General features: G+C 41.4%; 1 protein-coding gene across 27 annotated transcripts in view; it reads left to right on the top strand.

Moving 5' to 3' along the window:
- Positions 1-26,628, top strand: part of ESRRG (estrogen related receptor gamma) — a 696,316-nt gene that overhangs the window by 327,973 nt on the left and 341,715 nt on the right. The window contains exon 4 of one of the 27 annotated variants that reach the window (XM_069544608.1): positions 17,753-17,781. The exons of the other annotated variants lie outside the window; for them this stretch is intronic. The gene's annotated coding sequence lies outside the window, so the exon portion shown is untranslated. The remainder of the gene's footprint in view (positions 1-17,752; positions 17,782-26,628) is intronic. 27 annotated transcript variants of the gene reach the window in all.

Raw genomic sequence — 26,628 nt, 5'->3', positions numbered from 1 at the left:
AGTGAAGAGGAACTAAAAAGCCTCTTGATGAAAGTGAAAGTGGAGAGTGAAAAAGTTGGCTTAAAGCTCAACATTCAGAAAACGAAGATCATGGCATCTGGTCCCATCACTTCATGGGAAATAGATGGAGAAATAGTGGAAACAGTGTCAGACTTTATTTTTTGGGGCTCCAAAATCACTGCAGATGGTGACTGCAGCCATGAAATTAAAAGACGCTTACTCCTTGGAAGAAAAGTTATGACCAATCTAGATAGCATATTCAAAAGCAGAGACATTACTTTGCTGACTAAAGTCTGTCTAGTCAAGGCTATGGTTTTTCCAGTGGTCATGTATGGATGTGAGAGTTGGACTGTGAAGAAGGCTGAGCGCCGAAGAATTGATGCTTTTGAACTGTGGTGTTGGAGAAGACTCTTGAGAGTCCCTTGGACTGCAAGGAGATCCATCCAGTCCATTCTGAAGGAGATCGACCCTGGGATTTCTTTGGAAGGAATGATGCTGAAGCTGAAGCTCCAGTACTTTGGCCACCTCATGCAAAGAGTTGACTCATTGGAAAAGACTCTGATGCTGGGAGGGATTGGGGGCAGGAGGAGAAGGAGACAACAGAGGATGAGATGGCTGGATGGCATCACTGACTCGATGGACGTGAGTCTGAGTGAACTCCGGGAGTTGGTGATGGACAGGGAGGCCTGGCGTGCTGTGATTCATGGGGTCGCAAAGAGTCGGACACGACTGAGCGACTGAACTGACTGATGCCATGTGGTGCAGCCAAAAATTACAACAAAAAAACAAAAAGTTTCATTGTATCCCTATATCCCTTTGTCTTTCCTATATCTAATAGAATCTGAGCTCTTTCTCTAGTCATATTGCCCAAGACAACCCTTGACACTGGGTTTGTATGCCTCACTGTGAGCATTGAGATATTAGCAAATTGACAAATGTTAACTGAACTATGTACCATGATCGACTGTTATCAAAAACAATGTAGACTAAGATGATAGGCTAATAAAATAAAAAGAATAAAAGATGTGCCACTGGTGAGAGGGCATCATTCTTTACACATGGGCTCCAGCAGCACTGAAAACGCAGTCATGAGGTTACTGATCATTGAAATATAGCCTTTGGTTTCATGTGTTAATTAGACATGAAAAAAATCCAGTAACTTTATTTTATGACCGGTTGTCTTTTGGGGGTTGGTATATTGTGCCTAGGTTTTCTACTCATAGAAAATACAAATTCTAAGACATGTAGAGACAACAAGCCAGCTCTAAAATATTAAGGTAAAGAACTTGATGCATTATGTACATGTTCAAGTGTGTGCCCCCAAGAATAATCAGATAATTTTATTAAGAGTGTGTATTCCAATAAAGTGATTTTTATGTTCCTTTGGTTAAAACACTTATGCAGCTTTTACTATTGCTATGCACTTTGAATGATAACCCGCTGATGCAGGTACTATTAGCCTCCCCACCTGGCAAACACGGAAGCATAGGTGAGATAATAAGCGTGGCCTCTGTTTGCTTCTGCATACCTTCCTTCAAAACAACAAAAGCAAACAAACGCAATTGCTTACAATCCTTAAATTTGCAGACTACGTATAAAAAGTTGGCTCTATAAGAGCACTGCTGTCATATGTCACAGGAATCTGTTCATAACTAAGAGGACTATGAGGGCTTCCCAGTTGGCTCAGTGGTAAAGAATCTGCCTGCCAATGCAAGAGACACAGGAGATGCAGATTCAGTCCCTAGGCCGGGAAGATCCCCTAGAGAAGGGAATGGCAACCCAGTCCAGTATTCTTGCCTGGAGAATCCCATGGACAGAGGAGCCTGGTGGGCTACAGTCTGTGGGATCACCAAGAATTGGACAGAAGCCAGTGACTGAGCCCAAGCACACAAAAGGACTATAAAGATGTCATTTGCTAGACCAGCTCTCTTCTCTCTGGGAAACAGCTCCCCAGTTTAAGCTCTGGTTCTTTCTTGGGCCTGAGAGATATTCAGTTCAGTTCAGTTCAGTTGCTCAGTCATATCCAACTCTTTGCGACCCCATGAATTGCAGCACGCTAGACCTCCCTATCCATCACCAACTCCCGGAGTTCACTCAGACTCACGTCCATCGAGTCAGTGATGCCGTCCAGCCATCTCATCCTCTGTCGTCCCCTTCTCCTCCTGCCCCCAATCCCTCCCAGCATCAGAGTCTTCTCCAATGAGTCAACTCTTCGCATGAGGTGGCCAAAGTACTGGAGCTTCAGCTTCAGCTTCATTCCTTCCAAAGAAATCCCAGGGTTGATCTCCTTCAGAATGGACTGGATGGATCTCTTTGCAGTCCAAGGGACTCTCAAGAGTCTTCTCCAACACCACAGTTCAAAAGCATCAATTTTTCGGCGCTCAGCCTTCTTCACAGTCCAACTCTCACATCCATACATGACCACTGGAAAAACCACAGCCTTGACTAGACAGACTTTAGTCAGCAAAGTAATGTCTCTGCTTTTGAATATGCTATCTAGGTTGGTCATAACTTTTCTTCCAAGGAGTAAACGTCTTCTAATTTCATGGCTGCAGTCACCATCTGCAGTGATTTTGGAGCCCCCCAAAATAAAGTCTGACACTGTTTCCACTATTTCCCCATCTATTTCCCATGAAGTGATGGGACCAGATGCCATGATCTTCGTTTTCTGAATGTTGAGCTTTAAGCCAACTTTTTCGCTCTCCTCTTTCACTTTCATCAAGAGGCTTTTTAGTTCCTCTTCACTTTCTGCCATAAGGGTGGTGTCATCTGCATATCTGAGGTGACTGACATTTCTCCCGGCAATCTTGATTCCAGCTTGTGTTTCTTCCAGGCCAGCGTTTCTCATGATGTACTCTGCATAGAAGTTAAATAAGCAGGGTGACAATATACAGCCTTGACGGACTCCTTTTCCTATTTGGAACCAGTCTGTTGTTCCATGTCCAGTTCTAACTGTTGCTTCCTGACCTGCATACAGATTTCTCAAGAGACAGGTCAGGTGGTCTGGGATTCCCATTTCTTTCAGAATTTTCCACAGTTTATTGTGATCCACACAGTCAAAGGCTTTGGCATAGTCAAGAAAAGCAGAAATAGATGTTTTTCTGGAACTCTCTTGCTTTTTCCATGATCCAGCGGATGTTGGCAATTTGATCTCTGGTTCCTCTGCCTTTTCTAAAACCAGCTTGAACATCAGGGAGTTCACGGTTCATGTATTGCTGAAGCCTGGCTTGGAGAATTTTGAGCATTACTTTACTAGCATGTGAGATGAGTGCAATTCTGCGGTAGTTTGAGCATTCTTTTGCATTGCCTTTCTTTGGAATTGGAATGAAAACGGACCTTTTCCAGTCCTGTGGCCACTGCTGACTTTTCCAAATTTGCTGGCATATTGAGTGCAGCACTTTCACAGCATCATCTTTCAGGATTTGAAATAGCTCCACTGGAATTCCATCATCTCCACTAGCTTTGTTCCTAGTGATGCTTTCTAAGGCCCATTGACTTCACATTCCAAGATGTCTGTCTCTAGATGAGTGATCACATCATCATGATTATCTGGCTCGTGAAGATATTTTTTGTACAGTTCTTCTGTGTATTCTTGCCACCTCTTCTTAATATCTTCTGCTTCTGTTAGATCCAGATCATTTCTGTCCTTTATTGAGCCCATCTTTGCATGAAATTAGAGATTCCCTTGGTATCTCTAATTTTCTTGAAGAGATCTCTAGTCAATGCTAATTTGAACCAGGAAAGTGTTGTGTTTTAAACAGAGAATGATGAACCATAAAACAGTGGAAAATGATCTGTGTAAGCACAATACTGAGAGTCAGAGATGTAAAGAGAGTTTGAACGTTCTTCATTTTTCTTCATCATGTCCCCAGTTTTCAGCCTGTGAGAGCCTGCTCATCTTTCAAGACCGTCCTCAAATACCACTTTATAACCTGAAGTCATTCTTGCTTGCATTTGTTTATTTATTTTTTTTTACAATTATCTTTACCTTCCACTGGGATTCCCTGGTGTTGCTAATGGTAGAGAACCCACCTGCCAACGCAGGAGGCATAAGAGACACAGGCTCGATCCTTGGGTCAGGAAGGTCCCCTGGAGAAGGGCATGGCAACCCACTCCAGTATTCATGCCTGGAGAATCCCATAGACAGCGGAGCCTAGTCAGCTACAGTCCATAGGGTTGCAAAGAGCTGGACATGACTGAAGTGACTTGGCACACATGCACATACCCTCTACCAATAGCCCTTAACATTGAACCTGTACTGTGGTTATTTATATGGAACTATTAGGACCTACTTGACAATGAGTTTCAAGGTCTTATTTACCTTTTATATTCTTCATACATCCAATCCGGGATGGTTACACAGATTTATACAATCTCATTCATTTACTCATTTGGGCAATTGGAGAAGTAGGATCATACACACAAAGTCAATTTAAGAAAATCAAGTGTCAAATGACATATGAAATAAGTTCTATATTTATCAAGAAGGAAGAAAAATTATGAAAGCCTAGAGAATTTTAAGAAACATCTCATGTTGATGTATGGCAAAACCAATACAATATTGTAAAGTAATTAACCTCCAATTAAAATAAATAAATTTATATTTAAAAAAAAGAAACATCATCTCAAAGCAAGGAAATAGGTATAATTATTCCTGTTTCATGGGTGAGGAAATTGAGAAGTTATATTATTCCGGGTCATGAAGGTAGTGAGGAGCAGAGCTGGGGTTTTATCAGAGCTTTTTTTCAGTTCCTCTCAGGTGCTAGAAGGGAATCCAGAGGGCGTGGAATGAATTCACATAGTCTCCAACTAACAGTGGTTTGACTTATGGTTTCTCAACTTGACCATGGCACCAAATGATGTGCATTCAGTAGAAACCGTGCTTCAACATTTTGACTTTTTCAAAAAAGTCAAATGTGTGGTAGCGATGTGTGGGGGGTGCTCTCTGCCCACGCTGTGCTTTACAGCTCCTAGTTGGCCACGTGACCACACAGGTAAACAAGTGATATCCATTCTTGACCCAGAGCCCATTCCACTTTCTGCACAGTTTTCAGTAACTTGCATTAGCTATTCAACATTGTATTATGAAATAATCTGTGTTAGATTATTTTGCCCAGCTGTAGGCTAATGTAAGTACATTTAAGGTAGGCTAGGCTCAGCTGTAGCTTCCCAGGTGGCTCAGTAGTAAAGAATCTATCTGCCAAAACAGGAGATATGGTTTTGATTCCTGAGGTGGGAAGATTCCCTTGGAGAAGGAAATGGCAGCCCACTCCAGTATTCTTGCCTGGGAAATCCCATGGACAGAGAAACCTGCCCGGCCATAGTCCATGGGGTCCCAAAAGAGTCAGACATGACTCAATAACTAAACAATAACAGACCAAGCTGTGATGTTCTGTTCAGTTCAGTTCAGTTCAGTTGCTCAGTCGTGTCCGACTCCGCGACCCCATGAATCGCAGCATACCAGGCCTCCCTGTCCATCACCAGCTCCTGGAGTTCACTCAAACTCACGTCCATCGAGTCAGTGATGCCATCCAGCCATCTCATCCTCTGTCGTCCCCTTTTCCTCCTGCCCCCAATCCCTCCCCGCATCAGAGTCTCTTCCAATGAGTCAACTCTTCGCATGAGGTGGCCAAAGTACTGGAGTTTCAGCTTTAGCATCATTCCTTCCAAAGAACACCCAGGGCTGATCTCCTTCAGAATGGACTGGTTGGATCTCCTTGCAGTAGGTTGTTGTTATTCAGTTGCTAAGTCGTGTCCAACTCTTTGTGAACCCTTGGACTGCAGCACACCAGGCTTCCCTGTCCATCGCAACTCCTAGAGCTTGCTTAAACTCATGTCCATCAAGTCAGTGATGCCATCCAACCATCTCATCCTTTGTCATCCCCTTCTCCTCCTGCCCTCCATCCTTCCCAGCATCAGGGTCTTTCCAATGAGTTGACCCTTTGCTTCAGGTGGCCAAAGTATTGGAGCTTCAGCATCAGTCCTTCCAATAAATATCAAGTTTAATTTCCTTTAGGATTGACTGGTTTGATCTTCTTGCAGTCCAAGGCAACTCTCAAGAGTCTTCCCCAGCACCACAGTTTGAAAGCATCAGTTCTTCGGCACTCAGCATTTTTTATGGCCCAACTCTCTCATCCGTTCCATAGGTTAGGTGTATTAAATGTGTTTTCAGTAGAGAAATAGTTTAGCTTGTTTATTGGGACATAACCCCATTGCAGTCATTTAGACATAAACCCACTGCAAATTTCTGTACAATATAACTACTGTACACATTAGAATAAGTTTTAAAATCCAGAACAGAATAAGATGACTGTACAATGAGAAAGAACATTTCAGAGGCATCATTTTAAATAAAATCATTAGACTAGTATATCCCCATATCATTGTAAACATATTTTTCAGTAACAATGCATGGCTGTTTCTAAAATATTGTAAGAATAGAGACAAATCTAAAGCAGAGAATGAGAATCATCACCATTCCGTTATATTCATAGACCTATACTCTGTTACCATTTAAGATAAATAATTCTTCCAGATTTTTCAATGGTCGTGATCTATAAATCTGAGATCTATTTTTCTTTCAGTTTTGAAGCAGTCAGTACTTCACTGTCAGTGTCTGCGAGAGATGGGCCAGGATCACCTTTTTTGATATAGCCGGGAACAAGAGAGGAAGTTAGAGTGTGCTCGTGAAAATTCTGCCCTATGTAGATCCTGAAGTATCTACTTGGTCAGCCGATGATAGTAGAACTTTGTGAGTCCTTGTAGAACCAAAATATGGAAAACTTTGGAGGAACAATTTCAAGTTCCTTTTTGGTGATCAGAAGCAATGACAGTCTACTGAAGACTCTGGGATGAAATTAGAACTTAAAAGTGTGGCCTAAAATTAAGAGCAAAGCCTTTGGAGTTAGAGGCATTAGGCACCTTACTTTCAGTTTCCTTATCTGTAAAATGGGATCAGTAATATCAAAACCAAAGACATTAGTATAAGAAGGAAATTAAATCAAGAAATTTTTTTTAATTTTTATTTATTATTGGCTGCACTGATTCTTCATTGCTATATGCAGGGTTTCCCTAGTTGTGGTGAGCAGGTGCTACTCTCTAGCTGTGGAGCACAACTTCCGAGTGCAGGCTCAGTGATCGTGGCACATGGTAGATTTTCTCCGAGGCATGTGGGATCTTTCTGGCCCAGGGATCAAACCCATGTCCCCTGCATCAGCAGGCAGATTCCTTATCACTGGACTGCCAGGAAAGTCCCAAGAGAGAAGTGTTTATAAAACAATTTTCACATGATATCCAATAATATTCTCTTAGCATTATTATCACTAACCTCTGCTTATCATCTCTCTTGACTTCTGGGCCAAGAAGTAAACTGTACCTAGTGTTGTTGGTGAGCCCAGATCATGCAGCTAATACTTAAAACTCAAGGTCAGTTGATTTGCCAGCATGTATTAATCCACACTGTACTTTTGATTCTGGTACATTTCACCGTACTATTCGTTTACAAGTCCAGATAAATGTATTTTATTAGAATTGTACCTGTAGCCAGTGTGCGTTGACTTACTGATTGCATGTCGTCTGTCTGTCTCTAGATGGGGGTGTGTGTGTGTGTTTTTCACCTTTCCTTGGATCATGGTGATTGAGCACTTTGTCGTCAGAACTGAGGTTAAATGCAAAGTAACTCCAACTGTCCTCCCTTTGCATCTCAGCATGTGAGACTATTTAGGCAAATCTTACTTGTCTCCTAGTTTTGTTAGCAAAGGAAATGTAAGAAACTTGAGTGGCAATTTATACTCAACTGTATGTTACAGAATCAACATTGGTGGACACTTCAACTCAGACAATGGGTTGGCTTCCTTTGTTGGAAAGGTTTGGTCCTCGAAGAGCTAATAGATCCAGCTCAAATCTGAGGACTTAGGAAGTAATTGGGAGACCCATCTGCCTGGACTATGTACCCTTTCAATACTGGACTGATACGATACCATATCATCATGTTTCCAGAGAGTCCTTCTTAAGATGCTAATGCCGAGGGATCCTGTTATCTTATTTGTCTTGCATTAAATATAACTTAAGGATTCTCTGGTGGCTCAGACAGTAAAGAATCTTCCTGCAATGCAGAAGACCCTGGTTTGATACCTAGGTTGGAAAGATCCCCTGGAAGAGGGCGTGAAAACCCACTCTAGTATACTTGTCTGAAGAATTCCATGGACAGAGGAGCCTGGTGGGCTGCAGGGCATGGGGTTGCAAAGAGTCGGACACGACTGAGCGACTAACACTTTCACACTTTTAAATATAACTTAGGATCCACCATCTCAGACTTTCAGGCTGCCCTTTCCTTCTCTGAGTCTCTGAAATGTCACTAACAAATTCAGAGGTCTGATTTCCCTCTGCAAAGCGTTAGAGGGAATTTGTAAAGCTCTTTATATCTTCGCCTGCAGTATCCTATTGGATGCTGACAACAACCCAATAATACCAATGTGGTATTATTGTCCACATTTTTACTGTTTTCTTTGTGCAAGGAGAACATGTAAGCCATGCTGAGCGATAGAACCAGCAGTGATGCTGCTTTCTCCCACAAACTGTTGTGAGGCTCAAGCCAAAGATTTCTCCATCTGAACCTTGCTGGAATCAGCAAGAAGAATGTATGGGAAGGACTGGTCTCTGGGCCCAGTGCTTTCAGAACTGACATGGAGAGATAATGATGCCCATATTTTCTGCCCACTGTTGCTACCATGATTGCATGGGGTCAGCAGTTGACGACAAAGAGAGGCAGATAGACCCAGTTATCAAGGACAGACTTCTGTTGCTCACTGTGACAGATCCTGCTGGCTGCTGACTTCCTGGTTCGTGCAGAACCACATGCAGACAGATACTGAACATATGTTTCTGAAACATTATGCTTCATTTCATAAGGTGGGGCAGGTCATGGTTTGTTACTTCCCCTCTTCACAAGGGGATGACAGGGGATGAGATGGTCAGATGGCCTCATCAACTCAATGGACATGAGTGTGAGCAAACTCTGGGAGATGGAGGACAGAGAAGCCTAGAGAGCTGCAGTCCTTGGGGTTGCAAAGTGTTGGGCACAACTGACAACTGAACAACAACAGCAACAGCTTCACGAAAAGGCGCTGCAGGCCCAGTGAGACACTAGTCTGGTAAATTGGTTTGTGTCTTCAGTGAGCCTTCTCTGGAGCATACGCTAGAAGATGCTCGTGTTAGTCATTGTAAGAAATAGGCTTAGCACTTCATAAACTCTAGGAAAGACTGTTTTCTTTTCTAAACATTTAAATTACTCAGCCATTTTATGCATTAAATCCCAATTATGACTAAGTATGTTGGAGAATTTCAAAAGCTATTCCCTATAGGATCTGTGACTAAGATTTTCTTATTCAGTAGTTCATATGCTCTCTAATCCAGGCTTTGTGAAAAAGTAAGAATAATAATCATAAATGTAGAAGGAGAAGAAGTTTTAAACAGAGAGAGGCACTTGACAGGACATTGGGCCTTTCTCCCCGATACAGCAGTTCTTGAGGAAGGCAGGGGCTTGGAGGGTTGGGAAGAATATATAGTTTTCTAGCTTTTCTGGACTCTGTTCCCTTGCTGGATGTGCATGTAGCTTTATTAAAAGAAAATAATTTTAAAAAAGGATAAATAAAAGAAACATCTGATAGTCAGAAACTAATCTCCAAGCCCTATAAGGGCTCTGGCTAGGTGTGTGTTATAAAGGGCATATATGGAACAGACTTGTCTTTCATTGTAACAGAGGGCAGTTGCGCAGTTGATTAGAAGCAAAAGTTATGAATATTATTCTAACACTTTCTGCACTATATATAAAAATCATAGGCCAGTAGAAGTTTTGGATTTCCCTGAAATTTTTCTTTTAGTCTAACACCTTAAATCCTGTAAAGACAACTTATATTCCCGCCAGAAAGCTGATGGCTCTAACACTCTACAAGAGAAGATAAGTCTGTTGAATTAGGAACCCTAACAGCTGGGAAGAACTGGAATTCAAGTTGTTGGTCAGTCTAGAAAGGCAAATGGAAATAAGGTTAAGTTATTTAAATTTCTTGAAAATAATGTGTTTTCTTTTGTGTTTTTCCTCCTGGCACTAAAGCAAAGCTAAATTCAAGCAATAACTAAAGTAAGACTAGGAAATTCCAAAGGGTAATACATAAAACAACTCTCTAGCATCTAAAATGCCATCTCAATATTAACATTTCTAAAAATCACCGTTTCTTTCCAGACATAAAGGAAGCATTTTCTTTCCAGACATAAAGGAAGCAACACAATAAATCTATTGCCACTATTTGGGAAGATTTTTATAACCTTATATGCAATGCTGTGGAGAAGGCAATGGCAACCCACTCCTGTACTCTTGCCTGGAGAATCCCATTGGCAGAGGAGCCTGGTAGGCTACAGTCCATGGGGTCACAAAGAGTTGGACACAACTGAGTGACTTCACTTTCAGTTTTTGCTTCCATGCATTGGGAAAGGAAATGGCAACCCAGTCCAGTGTTCTTGCCTGCAGAATCCCAGGGACAGAGGAGCCTGGTGGGCTGCCGTCTATGGTGTCACACAGAGTCAGACACGACTGAAGCGACTTAGCAGCAGCAGCAGCATACAGTGCTGACTTCCCTGGTGGTTCAGTGGTAAAGCACCTCCCTGCCAATGCAGGAGACTTGGGTTCAATCCCTGCATTGTGAAGATCCCCCAGAAAAGGCAATGGCAACCCACTCCAGTATTCTTGCCTGGGAAATCCCATGGACAGAGGAGCCTGGTGGACCACAATACATGAGATCGCAAGAGTCAGACACGATTTAGTGACTAAACAACAGCACCAACATGCAGTAGTACTATGGCGCTCTTTCTCTAGCCACCGATATGAACAGATCAATTGATTTCATCATTGTGAATTCCTTAAATGGTAGAATAATTGGCTCTTAGAGCTGAAAGGGGTCTTTATGTCCAGCTCAGAGACATGGTTGTCTAAGCTGGGAGAATTTATGACTTAGGCACGGTTTTTCAGATGATAGGGATGCTGGAATGGAAATTCAGATACCCTGATGTTAATCTGAGGTTCTCCTCGCAGGAGTTCTTTCAGAAATATCTTTGAGTTTAGGGAATGCAGAATGGGAGGGAATCAAAAAACTAGAAGGCTAAAATAGAAGCTAAAGACCCTCTTTCCTTTCTCTAAGTGAGTAGCCTCATCTTTAATCTCAAGGACAATTAAGGAGCCAAGTGATGAACCTTGGGGTACGTGTATCTTGTTGAATTATAATTTCCTCAGGGTATATGCCCAAGTGTGGAATAGCTGGGCCACATGGTCGTTCTGGGCTTCCCAGGTGGTGCTAGAGATAAAGAACCTGCCTGCCAATGCAGGAAACAAAAGAGACATGGGTTCAATCCCTGGGTCAGGAAGATCCCCTGGAGGAGGGCATGGCCACCCGCTTGAGTTTTCTTGCCTGGAGAATCCCATGGACAGAGGAGCCTGGCAGGCTACAGTTCGTGAGGTCACAAAGAGCCCGACACGGCTGCAGTGGCTTAACACACACATGCTAGTTCTTTGTTTAGATTTTTAAGGAACTGCCACAGTATTCCCCAAAGTAGCTATATTAACTTATGTTCCCACCAACAGTGGAAGAGGGTTATACTGCAATTAAAAAAAAAAAAATGAACCAAGTGAAACTGCTCAGGGGCAGTATTATTTTTAAATCTTGTCTCAACTCAGGATGGTGTCTTCTGTGTGGAGCCGAAGTTAAGATAAGCGTCGGGGTTGTGTGCCTTCTTTGTAAATCTGGAAGATTGTAGTAAGGTTCCAAAAGATACTGAGATTTGCTAAGTCAAGTCCTCCTTGTCAATGGCTCCTCTTGTTGGATATTTAAAGTTCAAGAGCTGTGTTTGCTTTAGTTAAGTGCCCTGAAGTGTTTCAACAGCCATTGGCCCGTTTATATAAACAGATGATGGAACACACACTGATAATCCAGGATACCCAGGAGCAGCCCGAGCCTAAGGAGTGGCAGAAATCCTCGATGACTTGAAGATAAGCCTTCCACACACCTGCTTAATTCATGCTGCTGGACAACGATAGGTGTTCGCCAACAGGTTCAAACGGTTTAAGGCGGGAGTACTGAGGGAAAGTGTTTTCTGCTTTAAGAACACCCTTTTAAAAAATTTATCAATTTGCAAGTGCTTTTCTAAGTGTAGTTGCAACCTTTAAACCATTATTTATTTCTGAGAGATATATTTTCATTTGTTGGTGGTCATCCTTTTTACCCTCAAGATGATTTTAGTTGGGTTTGTTAAAAAGTTGGTTTCCTCCAAGTGTTTTATTTTATATAATTTTGCATCCATTCAGACTTTCAGAAAATATCAGAACTCCATTTTCCAACAGTGACTTATTTTCTTAGTTAACATCTATCACCACCACACATAGTTAAGTTTTTTTGTGTGATAACTTTTAAGTTTTACTCTCTTAGCAATTTTCGCATATGCCAGACAGTGTTGTAAAGTCTAGTATTCATGCTCTACATTACATCCCCATGATGTATTTATTGTATAACTAGAAGTGTGTACCTTTTGTTCTCCTTCACCAATCTTTTCCCAGCTTCCCTGGTGCCTCAGATGGTAAAGAATCTTGGCTGCAATGCAGGAGACCTGGGTTCAGTCCCTGGGGCAAGAAGATCTCCTGGAGAAGGGAATGGCTACCCACTCCAGTATTCTTACCTGGACAGGGACAGAGGAGCCTGGGGGGCTATAGTCCATGGGGTCACAAAGAGCTGGACACGACTGAGTGACTAACACATCCTTTCCATCAGTTTTGCCCACTTACTACCTCTGGCAACCACCAGTCTGTAGATCAGTGACTTTTACTGCTGCTGTTAAGTCGCTTCAGTCATGGCCAACTCTGTGTGACCCCATAGACGGCAGCCCACCAGGCTCCCCCGTCCCTGGGATTCTCCAGGCAAGAACACTGGAGTGGGTTGCCATTTCCTTCTCCAATGCATGAAAGTGAAAAGTGAAAGTGAAGTCGCTCAGTCGTGTCCAACTCTTAGCGACCCCATGGACTGCAGCCCACCAGGCTCCTCCATCCATGGGATTTTCCAGGCAAGAGTACTGGAGTGGGGTGCCATTGCCTTCTCCACAGTGACTTTTAAGGTTGCAGTATATACCTTAACCTGGGCACAGGATATACCTACATCTGAGTTGAAATTCAGTATCAACTAATGTCATTGTCATATAATTCTAAAATATGCAGATCCATCTTGATTGAAAGAGTAAGATGGTCTGATTTTGAGATCCTGAGATTTATCATGCCAGCATTTCTAAAAGGTAAGGGTGGATTATGCCAGAGTTCCAATTCCCATCCTGCTCAGCCAGGTGGAAAGTGAAAGTGTTAGTCACTCAGTCATATCTGACTCTTTATGACCCCGTGGACTGTAGTTCACCAGGCTCCTCTGCTCATGGAATTCTCTGGGTAAGAATATTGGAGTGGGCAGCCATTCCCTTCTCCAGAAGAGCTTCCTGACCCAGGGATTGAACCAGGGTCTCTTGCATTGCAATTGGATTCTTTACCGTCTGAGCCACCAGGGAAACCAGGTGGAAGAGATTGTAACTCCACTAGGAGGCTGGCCGCCTGAGCTCTGAGTCCATACAAACTCAGTTTTAAAGCCCAGCTTTTGTAAGCAAGTAGCGGTCCACGGGGTCGCTAAGAGTCGGACACAACTGAGCGTTTTCACTTTCACTTTTCACTTTCATGCATTGGAGAAGGAAATGGCAACCCACTCCAGTGTTCTTGCCTGGAGAATCCCAGGGACGGGGGAGCCTGGTGGGTTACCGTCTATAAGGTCGCACAGAGTCAGATAAGATTGAAGTGACTTAGCAGCAGCAGCAGTCATGTGACAATACATGATAATAGTGAAATGGAAATCATAGTATCTGCTGCAAAATATCGTTGTGGGACTCAGATAAGGCAACATATAAGGTTGAATGATATGGAAATTTGGCAACAAATTAGGTTGAATGATATGGAAATGATATGGATGATATGACCATCATTAATCCCACAAGACCCCAACGGTTTTAAATGGTTTGGTTGAATGGGTAAAACCGAGAGTATTTTCTAGCAAATTGAGACTCCTACTAAATAGCAACTTCCAGAAAAGACAGTATGGGCTGGAAGCAGGGAAATCTGTATTTACTCATTTAAGTAAGCTCGCATCTGTCCTGGAAGGAGGGAGCAGACAAGGTAAGAGTGATGACAGCGGTTGTTATCAATGGCTCTGCTTTCTAAGTATCTGTGACAGTTGGCTTAACCTTGAGACATCCCTGTTATTTCAGACTTCTGTAAGAATTAACACATATGAAACAGAATCTGTAAAATCAAGTCAGGCCCTCTACAAAGTTCGTAATGTAGTTTATTTGTGTTTTAGAAATATTTTCCAAAAAGAAAAGAACTGATCAAATATTAGCAACCCATGAAGGCAGGGAAAGCAAAGTTCATGAAACCAGAAAGAGAGATTTGGGTAGGTAAGGGGAGGAGTCCTTCTGTAGGAAGAGAAGCTTTTGTGAATGGAGCTGGCTCTTGGTATAGAATTTAAAAGTCGTCGTCTTACCACTCTCTCTGCCGCATCATATGTGACACCTTGACCTGTTGTCATCAGTTATAAACATCAGGGAGTTTATTGACCCCAGCAGATCTGGGTGGCTAATTGCAAGCAGTGCACACATTGTTTACAAGAGGCTTAAGCCGCGTGCTGGATGTACTCAGCGAGGAATCTCAGAGCAGCTGAACCACCTGCTCGGAGTTGACCCATCTTGGTTCACATAAGAACTTGAGAACACTTCTGAATTCTTGAATGATTGCCTGGAGTCGAGAGGCTTAGTGATGTGAGAACTTGAGCTGAAAAGATGATATCATGTCGTAGATAGGATCATCCTGTCATAATTAGGGCCGAAGGCAGTTCGTTCTGACATAAGACAGAGAGGGGTATACAAAGACATGAGGTTTGATTTTTCCTACAGTTTATATCAGTTCTAATAAGTTGTTCTCCCCTCTTTTTCCTCTTGCCATTCATCATGCCATATTTTGAATATTTTTCTCCCCTCGAGTGTCTTGTTCTTCTTGTTCAGACTCTAAGTCGTGTCCAGCTCTTTGAGACCCCATGGACTGCATCACGCCAGGCTTCCTGGTCTTTCACTCTCGGGTGTCTTACTGTCTTTAAAACGGAATGAAGGAATAAGCTTAAAATCTTCAAGAAGGAATTGGATTAAAATTGGATGGATTCTCAGCTTTCCTTGACTCTGGAATGCATTGTGAGGGCTGGAGAGGAATGGAGACATATCCCGGCCAGGCAAATGCAAAGAGGTCTTAGCAAAGGATTCTGTGAGCAGTGATCTGGAACGCGGGAACTTCCTTAAGGCTGCCCTGCGCGCTGAAATCTTTAGCAAGCTTTGCTTTAATGTGTATTAAGTTTGGGTGTGGTAGTCTGTATTTCCCTGAAGAAGTCCCTGTTTTTCTCTAAGTAGGGTGAAGAACTCTTCTTCTCTCTGCCATATACCCTCTTCGTTTCCTATACATTTTTCTATTGCTTGATGTGAATGGGAAACTTTTATTTCCAACACTGCAGTGTTTGTCTCTGCTCCACCTTCTGTAAATGCTTTCCTCATTCTGCAGAGCTGCACACCCTCTTTTCTGTTAGGGGCATTGCTGAGATGGTAGGACATGCAGATTCTCTCCAATTCATTTTCTGAAAGGTGTTCTAACTCTGTGTCTAGTGTCATTCATGGTAACTAACCTCATTGACAACTGGTAGGATTGCCTAATTGGAGGAGTGAGCTGAAAAACAGAGTATCACACAAATGAAGACAATTAATGAAACTAATTTTAGTTCAGTCAGTAACAATGAGAAATTACTAAATACCCACTAGGCACAATGAGCTGTGATCAGCATTGTAAGAGAGAAGATAATGGGGAAGAAGACCCAGCCTTTGCCCTGAAAGGACTTAATCCTTCAAAAGGCATGCTTAGGAGGCAGAGGACCATACCACAAGACAGAATGTGATTTAGGCCATAAGACATTCACTAGCAACATTAGCTCGAAGGACAGACCAAGAGTGTTGGGTGAATGCAAGAAAGCCTCATAAAGAAGGAGAGATGTTAGAAAGAGAGATGTTGTCGTTGTTCAGTTGCTAAGTTGTGTCCTACTCTTTTCCACCCCATGGACTGTAGCACACCAGGCTTCCCTGTCCTTCCCTGTTTCCTGGAGCTTGCTCAAACTCATGTCCATTGAATCAATGATTCCATCCAATCATCTCATCCTCTGTCACCCCCTTCTCCTCTTGTTCTCAGTCTTTCCCAGCAGCAGGGTCTTTCCCAATGAGTCAACTTTTTGTATCAGGTGACCAAAGTATTGGAGCTTCAGTTTCAGCATCAGTCCTTCCAAGGAATATTCAGGGTTGATTTCCTTTAGGATTGACTGGTTTGAGAGATGTATGATATTTTTAAAAATAGATAGCATATTCGGTAGTTTCTGTTACATTGATTTTCCTGCTTGTTACAAGGCAGTATTTCTCCCGTGGCTCAGTGGGTAAAGAATCCACCTGCAGTGCAAGAGATACATGGGTTGGATCAAGAAGATCCCTAGGAGGAGGAAATGGCAACCCACTCTAGTATTCTTGCCTGAGAAATCACATGGATACAGGAGCCTGGTGGACTACAGTCCAGGGAGTCGCAAAGAGTAGGAGAGGACTGAACGACTAAGCAGGCTTGCAGGCGCAAGGCAATAAATTCTCCTTAAAGAAAAGGAGAAACCTAAAGAAGGTAATTTAAAAACACTTTCTTTCTGGAAGGCAGTTTCTGTTAACACGGGGCAATTAGAACATGGGCTTCGAGGATGACGATGCAAGCACCAGGCACCTGACAGTTGAACTGACAGCTGGTCATCTGATGGCCAGCGTGTCCTTCCACTTCCCCAGACTTCCAAGCGCTCTCGCAGAAAAGTTCATCCCAAACTCGGTGATGCCAACTTCTTTCTCTGTCATTTTCTATTCTTGATTGCAACGTTTCTTAATACCCGACAGCCAGTCTCATCTGTCTGCAGGGGAAGGCGAATAAAGCAGAGATGAAATGCCAGCTTTTTGCTTTCCTGGTCGATATTTAAATGCGATATTATATCAGTTCATTAATTGGTAATGAAGTGACCAGAGAACATCACTTCATTTCCCCTATAAGTGATGTCAGCTTTCCTTCTTCCCAAAAATCTGGTTCAGGAGGTTTTGGTGGGATGAATACATCGCATTTCTTTTCACACTTTTGTTGTTTAAAGATGCTATTGTTTCATTTGAGATGTGAGGAAATGTGCTAACCTTGTCTTCCGTGGTGCAGCAATGCAGAAATGATAACTATATATACTTTTTTATATATAAAAACAGAGAGGAGCAGAAAGGAGAGAGACAACTTATTTAAATCCTGAATACAGTCAGACCTCATATGCATTGTTAAAAAAAAAAAAAAGCCCTAAAGAATTGCATATGGATTAGAGGGATGAATATTCTATTATTTCAGTCTGTTCTGCTGATCTTCTTATTGTGACTTTGTGCTTCAGAAATCTGCTAGGAATTTGGCTTTGCCGTAGTCGGCAGTAATTTTAAATGTGTATCAAGCACTTGATAGTGTATGATTTGCGTGCTGTTGCATTCCTATTCCCTAAATTTTCCACCAATTTATTACTTTTTTCATACTGTTTTAATATTTCAGGATGATGAATATATACAGCATCATTAAAGGTAAATAAAAAATGCATGAAATTAAAAAATGGAATATTAGATGTTTCTTTGCAGTAATCCCTCAGCCCAATAGGAATGAAATGTCTCTGTTCTATCAAGTAATCCCTAAACATGATTAGGAAGCTGGGAGTGTCCACACAGCCCACATAATATTTGTATCATCTAAGCCTATTTATGTAAGGTTTGAGTAAAAGTTGTTATTAGAAGACCTATAAACCCATTTTACAATTCTGAAAGATATGCTTGCCTCTTAATCTTTTCTACCTTTATTATTTTTGCTGGAGTTGATGACAATGTGTTCTTAATTCATTTTTCAGAATGCTATTACTGTACATCATTTTTTCATACTGAGACGGTACATTGGCTATTCTATTGAAATACATTTTAAAGACCAAGAATTGAGTTCAGTAGTTCATTTGCATCTTGTAGCTGTTCTTTTTCAATATTTATAGGAAGAAAAGTTTGTTTCCCAGAGTATTTCACAACTTCCAGACGTTATTTGATGTGTGCAAGGTTTCCCAAAGTATTTCCTCTTGTAAAAAAGTCTATTCTGTATTGACTCACTAAGCTCCTGGGTTTTTTTTGTTTGTTTGTTTATTTTCCTTAATATTAACAGCATGCACTTTGTGATGCTTTACTGCAAAGTTGTTTAAGCTTAGTTTTGATTTTTTGAACCAAAGAAAGCAACGTTTTGTGAAGAGATGATCTGAATATAAAAAGACCACAAAATGTTTTCTGTGAACCACGAATAAGATAAGGAAGCCGTTGATATAAGCTCCACATTGTTTAAATGACTTATTTGGAAAGATTTTCTTTCTTCATTGGCAAATCTTCAGTGTTTGCTGTCTTTGAAAGACCTCTTTATAAGGAGAAGCTTTTCAAATATCTTAAAAGTCGTATGTATGATTCCTTTTTTTTTTTTTTTTGCTGTTCCCTCCAGTTAGATTTTAGTGAATACCAGACTTCTCTATAGCCAGTTTAGTTCTTTTAAATGTGCAAATATTAATCTAGCAATTGCATATAAACACCCTTGAATTTCAGAGAAGTTAGGTATATACCATTTGCAACCTTATTCCAGGCACCTTAAAAAACTAGGACATTTCCATAAGTTTGGTTCTTTTACTGGAATCCTTATTTTTAGCTTAAATACAAAAAGCATCATTTTACTATTCACTGCTTCATCAGAGTCATGAAATATGAAGATCAACAGCTTCTTTTGAATTCACAATTATGATACATGTTAAATGACCACAGTTCCTAATGGACACCCCCTGCTGCTGCTGCTGCTAAGTCACTTCAGTCGTGCACCCACTAACACGGGATATTTTAAAACCATGTTTCGCATAGCACCCCGAAGAAATGATGTGGTGAGACCTTTTAAACCTTTGCTCTGCTTCTGGCAAGTTTGCTCTGATATGGACAATGACTTCTAGTAGTGAAAGGGGCATTCTGTTAGCCTCTGTGGAAGTCAAGGTTAAGTTGGCTGTTCCCGCCAATGCCAGGTTCAAAGAGAGGAGCCTCAGTGGTGCCCCTGTCTGCTCTGCAAGTGTGCCATTTGGGGTCAATGCTGTCAGCAACAGTGCAGTGAAAGCCAGTTTCTGCGTTGTGTTTGGTCCTCGTTTTGCAAAGAAGCTAGTGACGCCAGATAACATCTGGCCAATAGTCCCCTGGCTGAACTTTACCCGTAGGAAGGCATGGAAGAGCTGGAGATGGGGGCAGCTGGAGCTGGGGGGAGCGGTGAAGAGGGGGAGAAGTTTTAAATGGTTCATGCACTTCTGTGCGAAAAGCGAGCAGCCAGCGTGTGCTTTCATAATGGTCATGTGATGGTGCTGCTCCGTTGTGTTCATCGGAAATCTGAGCCTCCCTCCACCAGCTGCACTTGACCGTGCCCAGAGGTCTCGCTCGGGTTCAGCTGGCAGATGAAGCTCTGCTGCGTGGCAACTGCCGTGCGCAGGGGCTGCCAGGAGCAACACTGCCAGGGAGGCCTGAGTCCGGGTGGTCCTCCCCGCAAGGCAGGTGGCAGGAGTGGCCCAGAGAATGTGAGTTTGGGAGAATATCCACAAAGGCCCAAGAGGACAGGGACAATCTGGGCCCCTATTCTGACAGTTTTCTGGACTGGATCCACGGTCTGTTCCATTCCTCGAGGCCAAGGATGTAGAATGCTGTGGCCTAAGGGTTAGAGCTCAGCCTTTGCAGTTGGCTCCCAGCTGTGTGACCTTGGGCCAGTTCCTTAACATCTCTGTGCCTCAGTTGCTTCCCAGGTAGCACTAGTGGTAAAGGACCCGCCTACCAATGCAGGAGACGTAAGAGACACGGATTCGATCCCAGGGTCAGAAAGATGCCCTGGAGGAGGGCATGGCATCCCACTCCAGTATTCTTGCCTGGAGGATCCCATGGACAGAGGAGCCTGGTGGGCTACAATCCATGGGGTCGCAAAGAGTCAGATATGACTATAGTGACTTAGTACGCCTACACACCTCAGTTACCTATTCTATAAAGTTAGGATAATGATAAGAAAATAATCCTTTTAAAGTGCTTAGCCCTCCTTTGTGGTAAAGTGCAACACTTTCTGTTTATAGATGGAGAAACTGAGGTTATAAATCATGAGCTCACCTAAGACCACTTGGCCAAGAATAGAATTCACGTTTCCTGGCTTTCCGGCTATTATACTAACCACTAATCTATGTTTCTTCCCTACATCTAGCCTATAACATTCCTGTTCTTGATTAAAGTGAGGGAAGGATTTAAGAAAATAATGGTAAGAAATAACCTCATAGAGATTAATTTAATCTACAGCATCTCATCCTTGAAGCTGATCATATTTGAAAGAAAAAAACACTATGTTTTTAGTCAGTGCCTCCCCACAGCTAAAATGATCAGGTTTTAAAAATATAAATTTTACATTGCTGGGAAAATTGGCAAGTTTTAAAAAAATAATCATTTTTCATGACTCTGTGGAGTCTTGTAGGCTTCTGAAACTATCCACAGACATTTTAAACTGGCTCTGAGCCTTGGGCAGAATAAGGTAGAAAAATGTTTACAGTTCATAGCTGTGAATGTACGCTGGAGTATTTTGCCTTAAGCAATACAGAAACTCCTGGGATAAAGAAAAAAGCACATTTTCAAAGAGAAACAGACTGAAGAAAGTAGCCAGAACTGTTACACGTTAAGGTTAAAAACCATTTATAAGGCTGGATTAAAAAAACAGATGAGAAATCTTTATGCTTCTATTAATAATGAGTTGTGTCTACATTCACAAATTAGTTTTGCAAATTAATATTTGAAGTTGTCTAAATAACTGATTATGAACATTTTGAGAAGGAAAAAAAAGTTGATTTCACCAGTTATTTGAGCGCTTTTGACATCCAGTTCCCCCAGCAAGCAAACAAAATGATTCATGTATTAATGTATAGGCAGAGTATAATTCAGCTCCCTCTAGCTTGTGAATTTCATTCTACAGATGGAATTCCCTTCCACCCAAAAATAAATACTCAGTAAGCACAGGGCCGTGGCTCGCGTCCATAGTGCAATAAGGCTGCTAACTTAGTTTGATTACTAGCTATAGCCCAGTGGTTCTGGGATGTTACTGTTCACCCAATGACAACAGTATTGAGATGGCTAGAGCAGGAGCAGTTTTTTGGGTTTTTTTAGGAGTGGTTTTTCTTGGTTTGGGGTTGTTTTTTTTTTTTCCCTCAACACCAAGAAGCAAAGCCTTTTGGGCACATTAGCACTATTTTCAGCAAGTAATGCAAAATGGGAAATAATTGGGTTGACGAGCTCCTGGGATATTAGTGGTGCTTCAGGCAGGAAAGCAGGCATTGGAAAATAAATGACAAATTAGTCTGCTTAATCTTTTTATTGTGAATCAGATGCCACGGCAGAGATTCATAATACATTCATAAACACCAGTTAATGCAACTCAGACATTATTCCTCAGATTCACAAGAGTGGTAAGAATCCTCTCCCCAGGGAGTGAGCATGTTCAATGAGTGATTTTCAACCTGTGCAAGCGGGATGTCCTGGTATAAACCCAGGTGAACAGCAATAACAACGATTTATGTAGAGTGCTTCAGCATCGAGGGGCAGTTTCTTGCATATACACCTGTGTGAGCTTCACTGTGACCGTCCTGAGAGGCGCAACCCTTCCTGATTCCCCATCCCCCTTCCTGATTCCCAGGAAGCCTTCCTGATTCCCCAGACAAGGTGCCTGGGAACTTAAATGATCTATCAAGTGTTGCTTAATGTTGGTCAAGCGAAGATTTTGACCTTGATGTTCTGGTTTCAGAGTAATAGTCAATGTCTTCTTTTGGTTTTTAAGTATTATTTACATTGTGAGTTAAAATTGGATGACATTTATTTATTTATTTTTCTTACCACTTGAGTGATTTCTTTGTTTTAATTTTATTTTATATTGCTGTACAGTTGATTAACAATGTTATGTTAGTTTCACATGTACAGCAAAGTGATTCAGTTTTATATATGTATACACACACATGCATATATATGTACACAGCAATATATATATATTGCTATATATATATATGCTTCCATATATATATATGTTTATATATATATATATATATGCTTCCCTCATAGCTCAGTTGGTAAAGAATCTGCCTGCAATGCAGGAGACCCTGGTTTGATTCTTGGGTCAGGAAGATCTGCTGGAGAAGGGAAAGGCCACCCACTTCAGTATTCTGGCCTGAAGAATTCCCTGGACTATACCGTCCATGGGGTCACAAAGAGTTGGACACGACTGAGCAACTTTCACTTTCACTTTCTTTCATATATGTACAGCAAAGTGATTCAGTTTTATATATGTACATACACACACACACATATATATGAGAAGGGCGTGGCAGTCTACTCCAGTATTCTTGTCTGGAGAATTCCATGGACAGAGGAGCCTGATGGGCTATAGTCCATGGAATCACAAAGAGTTGCACACGACTGAAGCAACTTAGCACACATGCACACACACACACACAGATATATATTATTTTTCAAATTCCTTTCCCATTTAGATTGTTATAATCTATAATGGGAAAGAGTTTGAAAAAATAGATATATAGAAAGCTATGTAGAGATAGATATTTATGTATTATAATCACTTTTCTGCATGCCTGAAACTAACACAACATTGTAAATGTTGAATAAAAATTTGTTTTTGTAAAGAGAAAAAAGAAACTCATGTTCCTGCTGCCCCATATATGTAGAATGAAAATTGATAGTATAACTTTAGTGTTAGTTGCTCAGTGTGTCCAGCTCTTTGCAATCCCGCTGACTGTAGCCCACCAGGCTCCTCTGTCCATGGAATTTTCCAGGCAAGAATACTAGAGTGGGTTGCCATTCCCTTCTCCAAGGGATCTTCCTGACCCAAGGATTGAACCCAAGCCTCTTGCATTGCAGGCAGATGCTTTACTTTCTGAGCCACCAAGGAAGCCCTCGTATAACATCGCATAATATAAATTCCAGTGTCCTCTGAGTTGTCGTGTTCCCACATCCATTTTAACAAAAGTTTTATAATATTGCAATTATAACTAGATTCCAAAATACTACCGAGTTCATGATATTACTAAGGCTGCATTTACATGTCCCTCAGCACCGATGACATAAAGGAGTCTCATGACATTTTTCCTGTGGAAACTCTGAGACATGATCACAGCTGAGCCAGTGTGTGTCCACAAGTATCACTAACCAGGCTTGTCAAGATCACTTATCTAGGTGCTCTGACTTGCAGCTGATCATATCATGTGTTTAACAAATAGCAGCTTCTGAGTCCTGGGATTTCCACTTTAGCATCTCCAGAACATGAGTCAGCTGTCGCAGCTCACGGGATGTGTTAGTGACTGGGCATCACTACAATAAACCTCTCCAAGTTCACTTGGCTTCCCCTGAAGCTCATACTTCACAATGCTCAGCTTAACTGTTCAGCTGTACAGCGCGCTTTCATCCTAGTTAACATGACGTATTGTAATTATTCTAATACCTGTTGTGAGAGGGATATTTTTGTCTACTGAGTCCCTTCTGTCCTCATTTATATCAGCCCTGTCCTCAGTGCTGGATGCATGGGAAAGAGGCACTAAATTTGTGTTTGTCAATTGACCAGAGAGGTGTTGGCTAACCATGTCCTCGAGCTCTAACCCTGCCATCAGTTAGGATATGATCAAAAGAGTTAGAAAAGAGGATATCCAGCCAATGTAATGGAAGAGAGGGGAGCAAAATTTTTAAAAATGTTCAAGGGATCCAAACTTATGGAACTGGACTTCTATTTGGACCAGAATTATCGATATGTGTCTCTAAGAAAGAAAAGCTGATTGCTAATGAGAAGACAAATCATCATACATAGTGAAAAATACCCAAAGCAAACATCTCTCTCCCTGTCTCATAGCATCTCTGAATGTTCTAGTTACGTGGTCAGACATGGGCAGCTATTGCTTTTGCTTTATTTGTTATGTGGTCTACTGTGTGAACAAATAGCTCTGCAGAAATTGGAGGCCAATGCCTCCCCGCCTCAAGTAAGTGAAACAAACATTATCCGTTCAGGAATTCTGCCAACATCAACTTTTCTTTATAATTTGGTTTCTGCAGAGCACTTCAGTATGTTAAATATGTTCCCATTCTTTATAAATGAACTTTAAAGAAACGTGTTAAAACATAGGTAGGTATGATAAAGCATCTGGATTTAGTTTCTTTCTGTAGTGACTCTCTTAAACACACATATGAGTCATCAGTTTGATTGTTTCTTTCAGTCTCTTCTCCTGAGAGTGGACCTCAGAGACTTCCAGGGTAATTATGCCACCTACCTTTCTAAGGACAGCCTGTGACTGTTTTCACCAAATAACCTGTGATCATGTAATGGATAAACAGTATTACCTCTGTTTTAATGACCCCCTGATTTTACAGTGGCCGGCAGTGTGCCAGAGTCAGCTCCTTGGAATCTGTTTTTTGTTCCACCTTCCTCAGTACTACGACAAAAACTATTTACGTTTTGCTCGAATAGCTTAAACACTATTTTAGAAGACTTTAGATTGCTTTTGAACATATTTGAATGCATCTTTAGCCATCACTGGGCTTAAAATGGAAACCCTTTTTTCAGCTTATCTGTATTAAACACCTGTAAAAATCAATGGTACTGTATTTTTTTTCCTTATAATGCTCTGTTCCTTTAACTAATGCCAGAAATAATGCACAATTTATTCTAGCGTGTTCTCTTCCCTTTGCCTGATGTTCTCTGTGAGTAAGTGGCATACCGTACGAAGACTCACTTCTGCTGACTTAATACTAAAATTGCCAGGTTGATGTTAAAATGCAACCAATTGGAGCCTAATCCTCAAGAAGAAATTTGCTGTCTCTCCTACTGATTATCATCCATCTTCTTCATAATGAATATGCAGAAAGTTTATTTTTTGCAAGTGCACATACTTACAGAAATGACCAATAGGAGAGTTTAGAGTTAACCAGTGATGGGTTTTTCTTGAGCATTGTTATTTTTTCCTAAAATCAGAAGTCATTACATTTATATTGAAAATATTGAGTGGTTTGTATGAGCTTTATGCCAAACTAAGATTAGTGTGCTCTAGCCCATTACAAATGTGGAAGATTGACCATTTTTTATGAGTTAGAGTAAAAAATATGATAATAATGTCTTCTCATCATCATAAAAAGAGATGATAACAACTAAATGAAATATTTATGTTATCTTATTTTGTTTGATAGGTTTTGTCTTCTCCCATACCAAACCCTTTCCAAAGAACCACTATAGCTTCTTGTTTAAAAAAAAAAAACCTTTGTAGAATTCACATTCTCCATATATGTGTGAACACATCCAGTTGTCCAGTATTTGATGCATCTTTAAAAAAATTTTTATTTACTTTATTTACGATTGATGTGACTGTGCTGGGTCTTCGATGCTCCGAATACTCTTCTCTAGTTGCAGCGATCAGCGGCTGCTCTCTAGCTGCAGTGCGCAGGTTTCTTATTGCGGTGGCTTCTCTTGCTGCTGGGCACGAGCTCCAGGGTGCATGGGCTTCAGTAGTTGTGGCTCCTGGGCGCTGGAGCACAGGCTCAATAGTTGTGGTGCACGAACTTAGCTGCTCCACGGCACGTGGAATTTTCCCCACCCAGGAGTCGAACCTGTGTCTCTTGCATTGACAGGCAGATTCTTTACCATTGAAGAAGCCCTATTTGATGCATCTTACCTCTCTTTAGTTTCTGAAATTTGCTTTGCTTCTCAACATAAAGCTCAGTGATCTACTATGTTTTGATCAGGGCTGTGCATAAAGGCAGGTGACATTTTAGTTTCAACGTGCCTCTCCTATTTGTTCCCAAGCATTGCTTTTTGGAAAGTGGGCAAATTCTTAAGCAAAAATAGTTACATCTATACAGATATATATATGATCTATTACATCTACTACTGACCCACATTGTGTATGACACCTTGTCGCTTATCACATTTTGAGGCTTTCCCAAACCGGTGTCTCTAAGGTTCTTTCTCTTCCCTCAAGTTCTATCTTGCCTTCTTCCCAAACTTTACTTTTTCTTTGAGACTTAACATATAGGAACACTGACATGTGTACCACCACAACAGCATGTAAGGATTGTTTTATTTTGTTTATTTAATTTTTTTTTACTGTGATACCCACTTTATTGTGGTGATCTTGAACCGAACTTGCATCTCCAAGGTCTGCTTGTGCCTTAAGGCCTGTTGCTATTTTCAGGCTCTAAGAGGACTAGAGAAAAGCCAAGCACACTGTCTTAGGCTCCAGCTGAAACTTTAAAAAAAAAAAAAACTCTGTATTTATTAAGCTGTTGTTAGGTTTACAGTATTGAGGATTCCATAATACT

Source organism: Ovis canadensis, chromosome 12, assembly GCF_042477335.2.
Source record: "Ovis canadensis isolate MfBH-ARS-UI-01 breed Bighorn chromosome 12, ARS-UI_OviCan_v2, whole genome shotgun sequence".
NCBI lineage: Eukaryota > Metazoa > Chordata > Mammalia > Artiodactyla > Bovidae > Ovis > Ovis canadensis.
Note: the sequence above shows the minus strand (reverse complement) of the source record. Positions and strands in the feature narration are given on the sequence as shown.